General features: G+C 40.8%; 1 protein-coding gene across 3 annotated transcripts in view; it reads right to left on the reverse strand.

The window, feature by feature from the left end:
* FMNL2 (formin like 2) overlaps positions 1-15,205 on the reverse strand; it is a 303,763-nt gene that overhangs the window by 36,577 nt on the left and 251,981 nt on the right. The window lies entirely within an intron of this gene.

Genomic DNA, 15,205 nt, shown 5'->3' on the forward strand with positions numbered 1-15,205 from the left:
AGGCTATTTACTTCTCTTCCTATAGTTAACACACAAATAGCAAAGTGAGCCAGGACCAAAGCTCACCCTTGGTTTCTCTTGCATGTTCTCTTGCTATTTTGAAATCCATACCGAATGTGCTCTTTTTTCACTGGTCATCTTTGTTTGTCCCACCAATCCTTTTAGCTGGCATTCAGAATCCCAGAATGTTGTTTATGGTTACAAAGAAAAAAAAAAAAAAAAAAAGACCATCCTTTTTTACAAAAGTACTTTTGAAACAGACATGCTAAAAGATTTTAATAACTTTGTATTTAAATTATTTGAGAAGCAGATTCAAAATGTTCATATCATGTCTAACCAAATCAAATAATTTTAAGCATAAACTACAACACAAAAACTCTGGGAGGCTATCTAACCCATTCAAGGTGGGTACAGAAATTTGCAGTAATCTGTAAAGCAGCACTCCAGAGGCCTGAAATACACACATTCAGCTTGAATTAATGCTTTTGCTGAACAGGTGAAATAAGCAGATAAAATACTGTGAACTCCAGAGCCGCAAGGTATTCTGCTTATACGTGGAATTAAATACATGGAGTTAAGAACACAGAGTCAAAGAAAGATTTGTACCAAATAACGACTCTCTGGAGACTTATGCCCCCAAAAATCAAAGGATGAACTTTAATTCTTTCAGTGTCCTTGTCTACCTTTTTTGGAGCAAAGACCTAAACCCACTGATTGATTCATTCCACCTTCAGAAACTATTTGCCCGGACAGCCGTGGGCTCCTTGTTATGTTAGTAAGACACAGTCTCTGGTCTTAACATTTTTTGTGAATTTAATCCAGGTTTCACATGCTTAACGAAATTTTCTGATTCCCTTTGTGGTCTTAGGAATACTCAGGCCAATCCTAAATCCTAAAGATTTCTCCTAAAATGATATTTCATAATGCTATAATGCAGCCATTTAATTCTGTCATGTTAAATTCCATGTGTGTGTGTGTGTATACACATACAGACACATACATTTTGGTGAAGAGAATGTCCAATGAAGGTAGGAATTTTATGTTTTGTTCCTTACTCTATCCTCAGCATCTAAAACAATGCTTATTAGCATGTTGTAAATTCTCAATATTTGTTGAATTGCACTGAATAGAGGATAAACAAGCAATTATGTTAAAATACTCCACTCCATTATGGTTTATCACCAGACATTGAATATAGTTCCCTGCGCTACACAGTAGGACCTTGCTGTTTACCCATCCTATAATAGTTTGCATCTGCTATATTCAATATCCAGTGATAAACCATAATAGAAAAGAATATGAAAAAGAATGTGTGTGTGTGTATATATATATAAAAATAACTGAGTCACTTTGCTGTACAGCAGAAACTAACACAACATTGTAAATCAACTATACTTCAAAAAAAATTTTTTTTAAAAAGAAAAAAATACTCTTAACGAAAGGGTGAATGACTTACTACTACTCCCCATGATGTTTTAGAGCGAAACAAGAAGCCTCAGACCTCTGTAGACAGGGACTACGAGTCAGTCTTTAGTAGTGGTTCCTGTGCCTTAACCGTGTGCTGGGAATGCTAAGATGCAGCTCCCACCTTCGAAGGACTTCTAGTCTCAAAGCAACTTAATTTTCTCAACAGATTCAGACCACAGTTTACTATATTCTGATGACAAGTTCCCATTTAGCTATACCCACCTAAACAAAAAATAATTATAGAAGATAGGAACAGTGCATGGGCCGGGTCTGGAGGAAGGGAAGGAGGCTCCAGACGGCAGAGTTTAAAGGAAAGCCTTTAAAAGACACGTGTGTCCAATCCCACCCCAGAGAGCCCAATGCAGGAGGCCCAGGTGGAGCTGGGGTGACATGGGCAGGTACATTTGCAAAGCACTAAAGACCATTCTGATGCTCTGCAAAAGCTGAGAACCAGAGATTTAAAGGATGCCATGTTCAGCCCCGGGGCCCACCTGCCCCTCTGGAAAATATGCACAAGTTCTGGAAAAAAAGGTTTGTTGAATGGTGCACGGAAGTGCAGGACCAGCTCCCTAGACCGTGACATCAGTCACATCTTGTGCCCAAAGGCATACGTGTCTCTAGCCTGCAAAAAAAAAAGCCCAATGGGTGAAAACTGGCAAGGCTTGGTATAGAAAAGGTTAGAGTTACAACCTAAATTTTCTTTAAGAGAAACCTCAACATAAGAACTTGTTTCCCAGCAGAATAATTACTTCGATCTGTTTTGGGAGGTGGGTAGCGACAGGAGAAAGGAAGAGAGGTGGCTCTGGGTGTGGGGACAGCTACCAGCTCTCCTGAGAAGCAGGCTGGGATTAATGTTCTGTTGAGCAGCTAGGCACTCACTGAACCAGGAGAGGTAGCGGCCATCAGTGAGCAGTGACGATGAAGACAATTCTAGCAGGGCAAAGCCTTGCAAATCAAAGAATGTCAGAAACCTGCAAAGTACACTGGGGAGTCTGGGGCCCTCAATTTATGAATGAGACTGACACCCAGACAGATCAAATATCTCCAACTTGATGAAACGTCCACACAGAGGTTAGAACCAGGTCCCCCACTGCCAGCCTGATGTTCCTTCCTTCACACAGCCCAGAATGTTCAGATAAACATATTCAAGATGATAGTAAAAGCACTCCAGAATTATCTGAGACACCAACAGAGATGGAAAATGTTATTATTAAAAACCGCAATCAGTGATCGCTTCGGCAGCACATATACTAAAAACCGCAATCAGGGACTTACTGGGTGGCACAGTGGTTAAGAATCCACCTGCCAATGCAGGGGACACGGGTTCGAGCCCTGGTCCAGGAAGATCCCACATGCCTTGGAGCAACTAAGCCTCGAGCGCCATAACTACTGAGCCTGCGCTCTAGAGTCCACGAACCACAACTACTGATGCCCGCGCACCTAGAGCCCGTGCTCCTCAACTAGAGAAGCCACCGCAATGAGAAGCCCTCGCACCGCAACGAAGGGTGGCCCCTGCTCGCTGCAACTAGAGAAAAGCCCGCACACAGCAACGAAGATCCAACGCAGCCAAAAATAAAAATTAATAAATAAAAATTTTTTAAAAACCCAATCATTCCATCAGGCATGCACTTGATGTCCGTGCACCTGAATCTCCCATGGAACTTCTAAAAATGGACGATTCTTAGGGTCTAAATCAGGACACACTGAATGAGAATCTCCATGGTCAGAACTAGGAATTTGTGCTTTTAAATAAGACTCAGATTTGTTGGACCAGCATTTAGAAACCAATGGCTTATACAGTATTAGACTAGCTGATTTAACCCTCAGCCTTTCTGACTACCAACTGTAAACTGGATAGCGACATCATTAACTCCACAACTCATTCAACTTCCAATTTAACTACACAAAAAAGAAATATAGTTACTATAACTGGGTGTCATAGGAATGCAGCAGGGATTCGTCCACTGTCCCTGCACTGGTACAATGAATAATAAGGTTAACTCCCGAATAATCAGGGATCGTGTCCAGGACATTAAGGAAAGTGGATTTTATATAGCCAAGGAAAGCACATGTGGGCAACAACAAAACTACTCAGATTGTTAATAGAAAGAGATGGCATCAACTCCAGAACAAGCAATATTAGATTAATTTTAAGCTGAGTTAAGATCCCAGAAGTCATAGTACTAGCCTGGTAGATAGGACTGAAATAGACATTAAGAGGAGCCTTGAATATATGCCTTTCTTTAGAAATCCCTCATTCCATCAACAGACAAATGCATGCTGAGAACATGTGCTATGAAACAGAGTATTAAATACCTTTAATCTTTAAAAATAATAGACTTCAATGTCTTCCAATTTACAGCTCCTAGGAACTTGGTGAAAAGGATCCAAATACATAAAACAACACGTTGCCAACATAGATGCCAGCTTGGGGAAACTGTGAAAGATTGACCACTCTCCTCATTCACTATAAGAACTAGAAGGGCCCCTCCTATCAGCTCCATCAAGTCCTTCTCTGTAAAGGTTTAGACTGCTCAATCTCAACTAATGAATTCAGGGTGGTACTTTCTGACACTGTTCTACAGGAACAGCATGGATTCCCAGGGCCCCCTTCATTTCTGCTGGGGGAAAAATAAAAGGAAGCATATGAACAAGATTCGTATTTGTTTCTATGTTACTTTAGCAATCATTAAACCAGAGTATACTACAATCCCACAGGAAATGGGAAGATGTGTTTGGGGAAGGTTGGTAAAAGTCGTGTCCCACATCAAAGGAAAGTTATCCTAGCTCATACAGCTCACATCTGGACCACCCCTGCACACTTGTTTCAAATAAGATCATCATGGCTGAACATGCCTCTTCTCTCCTTTGAAACGGCCTCATTTAGAAAATCTGATGAGGATGAAAAGAACAAGACACTGATCCCGAATGATTTTCCGAATCTACACAATGGCCTTCGGGGGGTGTTCTCAAGGCCTCCATCAAACGTACAGGAGGGCCAGGAGCATGTTTGCACGTATATATTAGTGTACATTATAAACTGCTGCATATAACTTCCATCTGCCAACAAAGACCAGACAATATATGATCTGAAAACTTTCAAGTAAAACAACTGTACTATTGCAATTGAAACCTGTCATTTCTTGACTTTTCTCTTCACTGGTATTTCTCATTCCCCCGCTAGCTTTGACATCGGTTTCCTATATCAGTAACAAACTCCTATATCACTGGAGTAGGGAGAGTAGGGAGTGAATTTAAGAGACACGGCCATAGAAGGCTGAGCAGAGACTGGAGAGAAGCCTACTGCATTAGGAATTAGACTTCCACAGCCAGGGCCACCAGAAATAAAGTCAACAAGGTAGAAAGAAGTATATGCTTTGGAAAAGCATATATTCTACTGTAAACTTAAGAGGCACCTTCATGTATAAATCATTTATAAATCAGTCTCATGTGAATAAATTCACTGACCCTAATTAACAGTATGTCAAGTGAAAACACTCAGGCAGGGATCAATCCTGGACCACTTGTCTGCAAACACAGGCACCCATCTACCCATCCCTGTGGGGTCCTGCCTAACACATCCAGCCCTCTTTGCACCTTTAAGCTCTAACACTGGCGGGGGGTGATGGGATATGAGGGCAGAAATGAGTCTATGCGGAGTATTAAACAGGGGCATAAAACCTAGGTTACAAGTCACAGTACCACCATTACCGCACTGTGCGCTTGGGCAATTCCGTGAACTTCCCTGGTTTTCACATCCATTGATTTGAGAACCTTAGATTACACTGTTCGTTGTGAAATCCTTTTCTAGGAAGCTGTAAGGGTTACAGAGGAAAGTGTTGGGGGTTCCAAGGATGGGGGCGCACCAGGGATGGGGGTCCTGGCAGGGGCAGGAAAAGCACAAATAAAGTTCTTGAGACTTCTATCCTCATTCATCCAACTTGCATTATTATACTGAGTTGCCTGGTAAGATTTCTTCTGGGGGACAAAAAAGATTCATTGAACGTTTTCATTGCTAATAAAAGTTTGAAAAAAATTCTCTCTCTCGGTATCTTGAAGCTCTAAAATTCTAATCTAGTCATGGCAATATAACATGATATTCCCAAGCAGACTGGCCTGGAAGCTCTACACAAAGCAAATTTAGATAGAGATGCACTTGGCTCTGCAGGCCCTGAGTACCAAGCTTGAAGGGCAAAGCCCTATCTCACGGCATCTTGGCTCTCTCTGCTTGTGAAGTGGATAAATCCTGCCCTGCCCAGATAAAACGGGCCACACCCAAGGCAAGCAAGATACATTTTCACTTCAAGGAGAGCTGAAGCAAAAGCACAGCTCCTGCGAAAAAACAACTCAACCCTGTTCTCCAACATCTGTGAAAGATATTTCTGACCAGCGTCCCAAACCATTTGGATAAACCGGAGGCTCTGGAATGCAAAAGAGGCAGTGGCTTAGAGCGTCTCTAAGGGTGGGCAGAGTTTAGGGGATGATTTCCCTAAAGGCTAACAGCGGAGAAAAGATGGTTTTACAAAAGCCTTGTAATAAAGAGCATTATCTTGCTAGCCAGATGTTGAAATGAACAACAGACTGCCGCCCTTCAGCCATCTCTCCTTCCCCTTCAAGGTTAGTGACTGTCTTTGGCTTCCCCCAGCAACAGCTCCCAGGGTACCACACAAAGTCTGCAGCCAGACTGAGGCCTGACTTACAAGGCGGCTATAAAATATGCTTCAGGGTTACTTATATAAAAATGAAAGGCCCCTCGCTTAAGTGTTTCCTTCTTGCCCTGCTGGCGCCTGCCTCAGTACTTTCTTCTTCTCTTCTCACAATAGGCACCTACGATCCGCAGGGCTCCCTTCGGGAAGGCCCCGTTTTAAAGGCACCGTCTATTATGACTGATTAGACTACCCCTCTCAGGGCCTGCCAGGGAACAAAAGTTCCGTTTTCTTTTTGGGGCCCCATGAAGTAAACAGTTATTGCACCGTCAGTCCTAGGGGAAAGCATCTTTTACCTTCTATCAAGAGCACCAGCAGTCTATGGATTACTGACGCCATGGTGGCTCAACTTTTCTGGGGTGTTCTGTGGTTGTCGGGGTCTATTATCGTTTCCCCTGAGGTGACCAGACATTTCAAACACAGACGCTGGGTGGCTGCCGTGTCAGAGGCTGACCACGCCAACCTGTTGCTGGCTCTCCCGTCTCCTTGGGATTTAAAAGCGGAAACGGTCATCAGATGGAAGCATTCGGAAACAAAACAACCTGATCTCACTCCACTGAAATAAAAACTAGCGAAAGCTAAACAACAATGTTTCTGCAATGGATCCTGCCTCCTCCCTCATAAATTAATAAAGCATTTGTAACCATCTTGGGCTGGCAGACATCTGATTACGAACCAGAGGCTTTGTCCACATAATGCTAAACACCCTCATGAAAACTTCATTTACTTTTCCAGATGTTTCCAAATATCCAGATGTTTGGCATCAGGTACACAAAGCAACCAGATGACTGTTTTACTTCCCTTGCATATATTTTGCTGTACTGAATAAAGAATCCTGACATAGAAGCAAAGAGCTAGTAAATCCCCAGAGGGTAACTTGTTGACACACCACACCTTAAATGAGAGATGCATTTTTATCACTCCCCTTAAAAAAAGATGGCCTTCATTAAATTCTAGAGAGTAAGGAAGGCTCCACAATACAATTCGTCATCAGTGACCTCTTTCGGAAATACTCCTAATGGTGGCCTCGAATCTCTCTGGCTTCACTGCAAGACTCACATCTCTTGGTCATCAGTAAGGATACAGATTCTTACAAGGCTTCTATTCCTACAGGAAGGCCAAAGTACCTTCTAGTTCTTCAAAAAAGGCTGTTTTTTAAATTGGTAAATGATGAAGGCCTTCAGTCATCTCTGGGACAACTTGCCAGTCAGATCCCTCAACAGTAGAAAAAGGTCTATTTAACACTGCTTTATTACATTCATTTTTTCCTCTCCGCTTTGCCCTTTGAACACATACTCAATTTGGTCAAGCAAGGCAAGGGAGGGGACACAACGACACATTTCTAGGGGTCATCACGTGTTCACTAAACCACAGCAACAGCACATGGTAGGAGCTGTGTAAGTCCTGTGGCATTCCCACCACAGACCTTGGGACCTGCTCAGGAGGCAAACGTCAACCCATGCTCTCTCCTCTTGCATGAATCACGACAAATCAAATTAAATCAAACAAAGATGTGCTAAGAATTCAGAGCCCTTGAAGACAAGGACTCTTTGTTTGCTAGATCAAAGACCTCAGCCCACAAATAGGCAAATGCCTGAAGTTTGTCCACTGCTCCCTCCTAACTCGCATTTCACATCTCTTTTACTTTCTTCTGTGCTCTGTCCCAATTCTGGGTCTTCATCAGGAGGAACCTGCTCTTAGCTTCCTGTAACCACCTCCACCCGGCCCAAGGTGACAGCAGACAACAGACTGGGGCAGCAGTTCTTAAAGTGGGCTGTTTGAACCCTGAGGGCCCCTGCCACCCCATGACAGGGTCTCTGAGATCAAAACTATTTTTATAATAACACTAAGATGTTACTTGCCTTTTTCACAGAGTTAACATTTGCACTGGTGGTGCAAAAGCAATGGGAGGTGAATAAAACTACTGGTGCCTTAAAACAAATCAAGGCAGTAGCACCAAATTATATCAGTAATCACTGTATTCATCACAGCCATGCATTCTCAGTTGTTTATTTTTTAAAATTAAAAAAAATTTTTTTTAATATTTTAGCCACACCGCTCATCATGTGGGATCTTAGTTCCCCGACCAGGGATCAAACCAGCATCCCCTCCATTGGGAGCACAGAGTCTTAACCACTGGAACACCAGGGAAGTCCCTCAGTTGTTTTTTTTAAAAAGCCAGTTTCACTTAAGAATACCCTTGATAATGCAATAAAAAGCATTAATTACATTAAATCACAATCCCTGAAAACACACCTTTTTAATGTTCTATATGAGGAAATGAGATCTCTGCATAAAGTACTTTTGCTGCATGTAAACACATGGTTGTCTTGAGGGAAAGCACTTCTGTAATTATTCTAGTTGCAAGATTAACTAGCCACTTTTTCGTTTTTGTTTGAAAGAATGACTATTTAGTCATTCCTGGCTGTTATTTTCTTCAAAACTCAATTAAATGAACCTTCTACTTTAAAGGAAACAATTGACAATATTTGTTTCCCATGATAAAAATTAAGCTTTCAAGAAAAAATGAGAATTTGAAAACTTGTATCCACCATGAGCTTAACACAGCTTCCTAATATTTAAAGACTTTTCTGATAGGATTGGTGGCAATAATAACGAATGTGATTTTTTTTTTTTCACTATGCGGGCCTCTCACTGTTGTGGCCTCTCCCGTTGCGGAGCACAGGTTCCGGACGCGCAGGCCCAGCGGCCATGGCTCACGGGCCCAGCTGCTCCGCGGCATGTGGGATCTTCCCAGACCGGGGCACGAACCCGTATCCCCTGCATCGGCAGGCGGACTCTCAACCACTGCGCCACCAGGGAAGCCCTCGAATGTGATTTTTAAAACTACTGCATTATAAGATGTGTCAATATTTAGATGATCTGGATAATTCAGAGAATTGCTATTTTCCAAGTGATCATTGCATATTGTTACAAAATTATGCATACATTCAACAAAGTGGAAGATAAGCAAATAAATTTTAATGTAAGAGAGTGTAAGAAGTTCATTAATATGGTTTCAGATTCTACTTTGCAACTCACTTTTAAGAAACTACTACTTATCCAATGTTTGTATAGTATAGTATCAAAAATGAATATCCACTATCATCTGAAAATGCTGTTCAAAATAATTCCTTCTCCATCTACACATTTTCATGGGGCTGGATTTCCTTTGACTACTTCAACCAAAACAACACAAGTGACTAAATGCAGAAGCAGACATGAGCATGTAGCTACCTTCTATTAAGCTAGACTCTAAAAGATGTATAAAAATATGAAATAATGCCACTATTATAGACTGAATTGTGTCTCCACAAAATTCATGTTAAAGCCCTAACCCTCAATTCAACTCTATTTGGAAATAGGGCTTTTAGGAGGTAAGTAAGGTTAAATGAGGTCATAAGGGTGGGGCCCTAATCCGATGGAATAGGTGGCCTTATAAGAAGAGGAAGAGAGATCTCTCTTTACACAGACACACCTAGAAAAGGCCATCTAAGCACAAAGACAGAAGGTGACCATCTGAAAGCCAGGAAGACTGCCATGCTGGCATGGGGACTTTCCTCTATAACTGTCAGAAAATAAATTTGTTGTTTAAGCCATCCAGTGCACGGTATTTTGTTATGGCAGCCTGAGATGACTAAGACAACCACTGTTCTCACTGATTACTGGTGTCTTTTTTTAAGTTTTAGAGAGCAGGTGTTTTTTTTTAATAGAAAAAGTTAACACATAATGAGTTTATTATGTTATTTTAAATGAAATTAAAAGTTTAACAAAATTTTATTTTAATTTCGAATATAGTAAATACCAATGCATAACTTACATTAACAAAAACTTTTGGGGGTCTTCAGTAATTTGTAAGGATGTAAAAAGGAGTCCTGAAGCCAAGTGTGACAACTACTGGACTAGAGAAACAGTCTCTTTATTTCTACAAAGACAATAAATTCTTTTTTTTTAATTTTATTTTTTTATATAGCAGGTTCTTATTAGTCATCAATTTTTTTTTTTTCGGTACGCGGGCCTCTCACTGTTGTGGCCTCTCCCGTTGCAGAGCACAGGCTCTGGACACGCAGGCTCAGCGGCCATGGCTCACAGGCCCAGCCGCTCCGCGGCATGTGGGACCTTCCCGGACTGGGGCACGAACCCGTGTCCCCTGCATTGGCAGGCGGACTCTCAACCACTGCGCCACCAGGGAAGCCCTAGCCATCAATTTTATACACATCAGTGTATACATCTCAATCCCAATTGCCCAATTCATCCCACCCCCACCCCCACCCCACCGTGGCTTTCCCCCCTTGGTGTCCATACGTTTGTTCTCTACATCTGTGACTCATTTTCTGCCCTGCAAACCGGTTCATCTGTACCATTTTTCTAGGTTCCACATATATGCGTTAATATACGATATTTGTTTTTCTCTTTCTGATTTACTTCACTCTGTATGACAGTCTCTAGATCCATCCACGTCTCAACAAATGACCCAATTTCGTTCCTTTTTATGGCTGAGTAATATTCCATTGTATATATGTACCACATCTTCTTTATCCAGTCATCTGTCAATGGGCATTTAGGTTGCTTCCATGACCTGGCTATTGTAAATAGTGCTGCAATGAACACTGGGGTGTATGTGTCTTTTTGAAGTATGGTTTTCTCTGGGTATATGTCCAGTACTGGGATTGCTGGATCATATGGTAATTCTATTTTTAGTTTTTTAAGGAACCTCCATACTGTTCTCCATAGTGGTTGTATCAATTTACATTCCCAACAGTGCAAGAGGGTTCCCTTTTCTCCACACCCTCTCCAGCATTTGTTGTTTGTAGATTTTCTGATGATGCCCATTCTAACTGGTGTGAGGTGATACCTCATTGTAGTTTTGATTTGCATTTCTCTAATAATTAGTGATGTTGAGCAGCTTTTCATGTGCTTCTTGGCCATCTGTATGTCTTCTTTGGAAAAATGAAAGACAATAAATGCTTAAAATCTAAAACTTGAAGAAGCAAACAAATGGATTTCTAATAGTAAAATGTCTTGCAAGATTGTTGGGAGTCAACCACACTATATAAAGAACAACTCATCTGCCATCTCTCCATGAAGAGGAAGTCACACTATTCAGAGACAGGATAGGTTTCTCTATACAGAAAAGAGCTCTTCACCAGTTTACAAGGTAGGAAAAAAGAAAAAAGACTTTCCTTCAGTTCTTATGTTTAACAAGGCAAGGTGCAATCTCTGGCATTTACCAGGCTGGACTGCAGCAATCCCTAACTGTTCTCTGGTTGTCTCTGGGATGTGTCCACCTCTGTCACATGGAGGCTCATTATAAGGCTAGATTTTTTTTCCCCAAAGCCAAGTAAATGTTAGATTTCAAGCAAGAATATGAGAGAAATACAGAAACAGTTTTCTCCCACATGGTCTATAGGACATGCATTCCCCAAGTTCAGGGAGAATCAGACTCAGTGTATGTGCCCAAATAAACAAATTTGTCCTGGAACACCTGACATGCTATAACATCAAACAATCAAGAACAAACATGCAAGGAGCCAAAAGATGATTATCTTTTACCAAAGCACTAACCATGCCCTTGCTACCTACCACATAGAATATACTCTTCCCTAGTTTTATACCTATTCCTGGAAAATACTTCAACATGGGAAATTCAGCATTGTTCTTAGTAGTATACCAGTGAATCTGTGCTACCACATGTGTTGCTGGCATGAGTACTGGGGAAGGAACCGTTACTTTCCACGGCTAAAACCAAACTGCTGAAGCTATAGCTATAGCTCAGTGTTACTGTGATTGGTCATTTCCACTCTGCAGTGACACAGAGCTGAGGGGGAAACTCTGTCTGAGAGCTCAACTTCATGCTCATATATAACATGAAAGAGTTGGGAAGGAGCCACATGCACCACTGTGGCTATGGACCTACTGTGAGCAGGAGCTGAAGAGTTGAAACAATGACTCAAAAGCCCAGCCTTTGAAACACTGCCCAAGCCAGGATGCTTTCACAGACTAGACCTTCCTAGGGGCAGGTACCTGCAGTGTGCCCAGCACATGCAGCTCACTTCCTGGTTAGGGAAGCAGCAAACTCCTTTGACTATGGGTTTAGAGACTAATGCAGCCATTTCCAGGCAGTTATAAAAAGGAACTGGGGACTAAAATCACAGTGTAGCCTAAAACCACAGTGATCTATTTCTATCCTAAGCTTGTTACTATCTTACCAAATGGCCTTGCACATGTTACTTTTTGTTCGTGTTCATAAATTTTTGTACCTATCATTTTATTATCTAGGTACCTTGCTTTTATATCTGTAGTCAAAGAAGCGCTTTATCTTTCTCAGCTGTAACGCTTTGAATATACATATTACATAGGCATGTGTAGGCAAAATTTTACATAGAATCATAAAACTATAGAATTGGAAGGGATATAGAGGTCATTTGACTAACTTGTCACCTAAAGCAAGAACTTGCACCACAAGATACCAGACCCACCAGATATCCTCTTCTCCCCTTGACTACCTCTGTGTTGTGCGCTTCATAAAGCACAAAGGCTCTTCTGAGCATCCTTCTAGCTCATTCTAGCCTGGTGCCCTTTGGAGTTCAACTCCTTAGTATAATTCTATTCTCTACTTGGAAAAAACACACACACACAATTCCCAGTCACCTCTGTTTAAGCCTGTTCTCTCATTCATTATCTTCAGTTCAGAACTAAGAATCTGACCTTGGACGTTTTACCATCACTAAAAAAAAATTAACTTAATAAAAAATCAAAGTTAATTTTCTTCACCTGAAAAAAAATTCCCAGATCTTATTTGTTCATCGTGGCTGTGCTTCCTTCTTCTTAATTAAATGTATGCTGTTTGAATAGATTCTTGCTCTCCAATTATGTCCATCCCCATATTCAGTGGATCACTCTGTCTCTTGTTGACTTTTCTTCAATTTTATGGTTTCGTACCCATTGTCATGGCCACAAATTTGGTCCAGGGCCCAGTCGTTTAATGCCTGACCTGCCTATCTTCCAATCTCCAGCATCTCTCTGCTCTGTTTTTTATGCATATATGATAATTTCTAAGATTTATCAGAATTACATAAAATGCCCTTCTCAGGTTTCCACAGAATCAAATGGAGTAGATATAAAAGCACTTTATAAACTGTAAAGTACTACATAAGTATTAGTTGCTTCCCTTATCATTTTTCTTTTCCCTCCTACTTTTATCTGTCGTCCATTTGAGATTTTTTTTTTTTTTTAAATCACAGTGAAGGGACTTCCCTGGCGATCCAGTGGTTAAGACTCTGCACTCCCAATGCAGGGGGCACAGGTTCAATCCCTGGTCAGGGAACTAGGATGCTGCATGCCGCACAGCATGGTCAAAATAAATAAATAAATAAATAAATCACAGTGAAGATTTTCTGAATCTCCACTCTTCATCAGAACCTTAATCGTACTTGCCTCCTGTCATGCTTTATTTTGTAACATGGGCCCCAGTCAAATATTTTTTCTTGTCGCTAGCACATTGATTTTGACATATACTGCCCCTAGGACGGACTTCATGCCCATCTCTTCCTCTGTTCCCAGAGTCGCCTCCACCAACCAAATCAAGTCTCTTCCTTTGTAACGGTGCTCAAGACCGATCCTCTCTCTTTGGGCCCCATAAAAACAGCCCAGTTTGTCCTGGCTTTTACTAATAACTTCAAACACTCCAATAATCTACCCAGTCAGTAACGTTTTGTTTGCCTTTTAGTAGAAGATCGAGGGTGTGTATCAACTTGTGTAGAAGGTGTTTGATAAGTAACAATATGTTATGTAACACTGACTCCAAGTACGGAGCCTTGGAGATCAATGGATCTGGGTAAAAACTCCAAACCTGCCAGTTACTAAAGTATGTCAGTAGGCCTATTTACTCTGAACCTCTCTTTCCTTATTCCTACTTCATAGGGTAGAGCTTATAACTAAAGTAATATATGCTAGCCTGTCGGCACTCAGCAAACCAATAAATGGTAGCCTTACTCTTTCTATATATGCATATGCCTTTTTAATACATTCATCAAATATGCTAGCTAATGTTTGTAATGTGGAATAAAATGCAACAGTTTCATGAACGCTGCTCGTGTTTTCTTTCTGAAGATGACTGTTTGCTAGTTTAAAAGAAACTAAACAAAACCCTTCTGTATTGACTATGGAACCCAAATAAATAAAAAATATGCTTATGTTTTACAAGTATTTAAATTTCAAATGAAATTTGAACTTGACTCATACAGGGAATCAAGCTCAATAAGCATATTCATTGGCAAAAGCAACTAAAACTTTAGCTTAAATTATAATAGGGAATAAAAATACACATAAACACAATTCTAAAAGTTTTGAATTGCTGTTAACCTTAGCACACATTTGGTCCTTAACTAAATACCTATTAAAGTCAGTCCTGCCTTTTTCAAGGCAATGGTAGTTTTGTGGGACAAAAATCATGCCTTTTATTTTCTGTCAAACTCTCCTGATCTTATAACAGTGCTTTTCTCCCGGTAACAAATATATCTGGCTCAACAACTCCCTAGAACTTCCAAAGAATTCTGGCTTTATTAGTTCTGAAAAGAAGTGGTAATGATCAGTGCCTTTATTTTTGGAGAGATGTTACACAAAAGATAACTGAACATCTTTAGAAAGTACAAGAGAAAGCAAGTCAAATGAAATGTTCCTGGAAGGGAAAATCTCACCCTGCACAATAGGAACATTTAGCCACACTAGGCAAAGTGTTACTTCCCAAACAATACAAGCAATAGAAATAAACACACATACAAATTAGAAGCAACACTGCCACTCCAAATCCTTTCACTGGTTTCCCTTTAGGGCATTACTACGCATAAATACATCTTTCTACTGTCACTCATAATACATGTACATACATATATATACACATAGATACGTACATATGATATACATATGATTTGTCTTATCATTTCCCTAGTTAACATATCCAGCACAAGCACTTTCATAACTATTTTAACGGCTCTATTTGAAACTAGAAGCTGATGGTGGATGTGGTCCTG

Source organism: Lagenorhynchus albirostris, chromosome 6, assembly GCF_949774975.1.
Source record: "Lagenorhynchus albirostris chromosome 6, mLagAlb1.1, whole genome shotgun sequence".
NCBI classification, from domain to species: Eukaryota; Metazoa; Chordata; class Mammalia; order Artiodactyla; family Delphinidae; genus Lagenorhynchus; species Lagenorhynchus albirostris.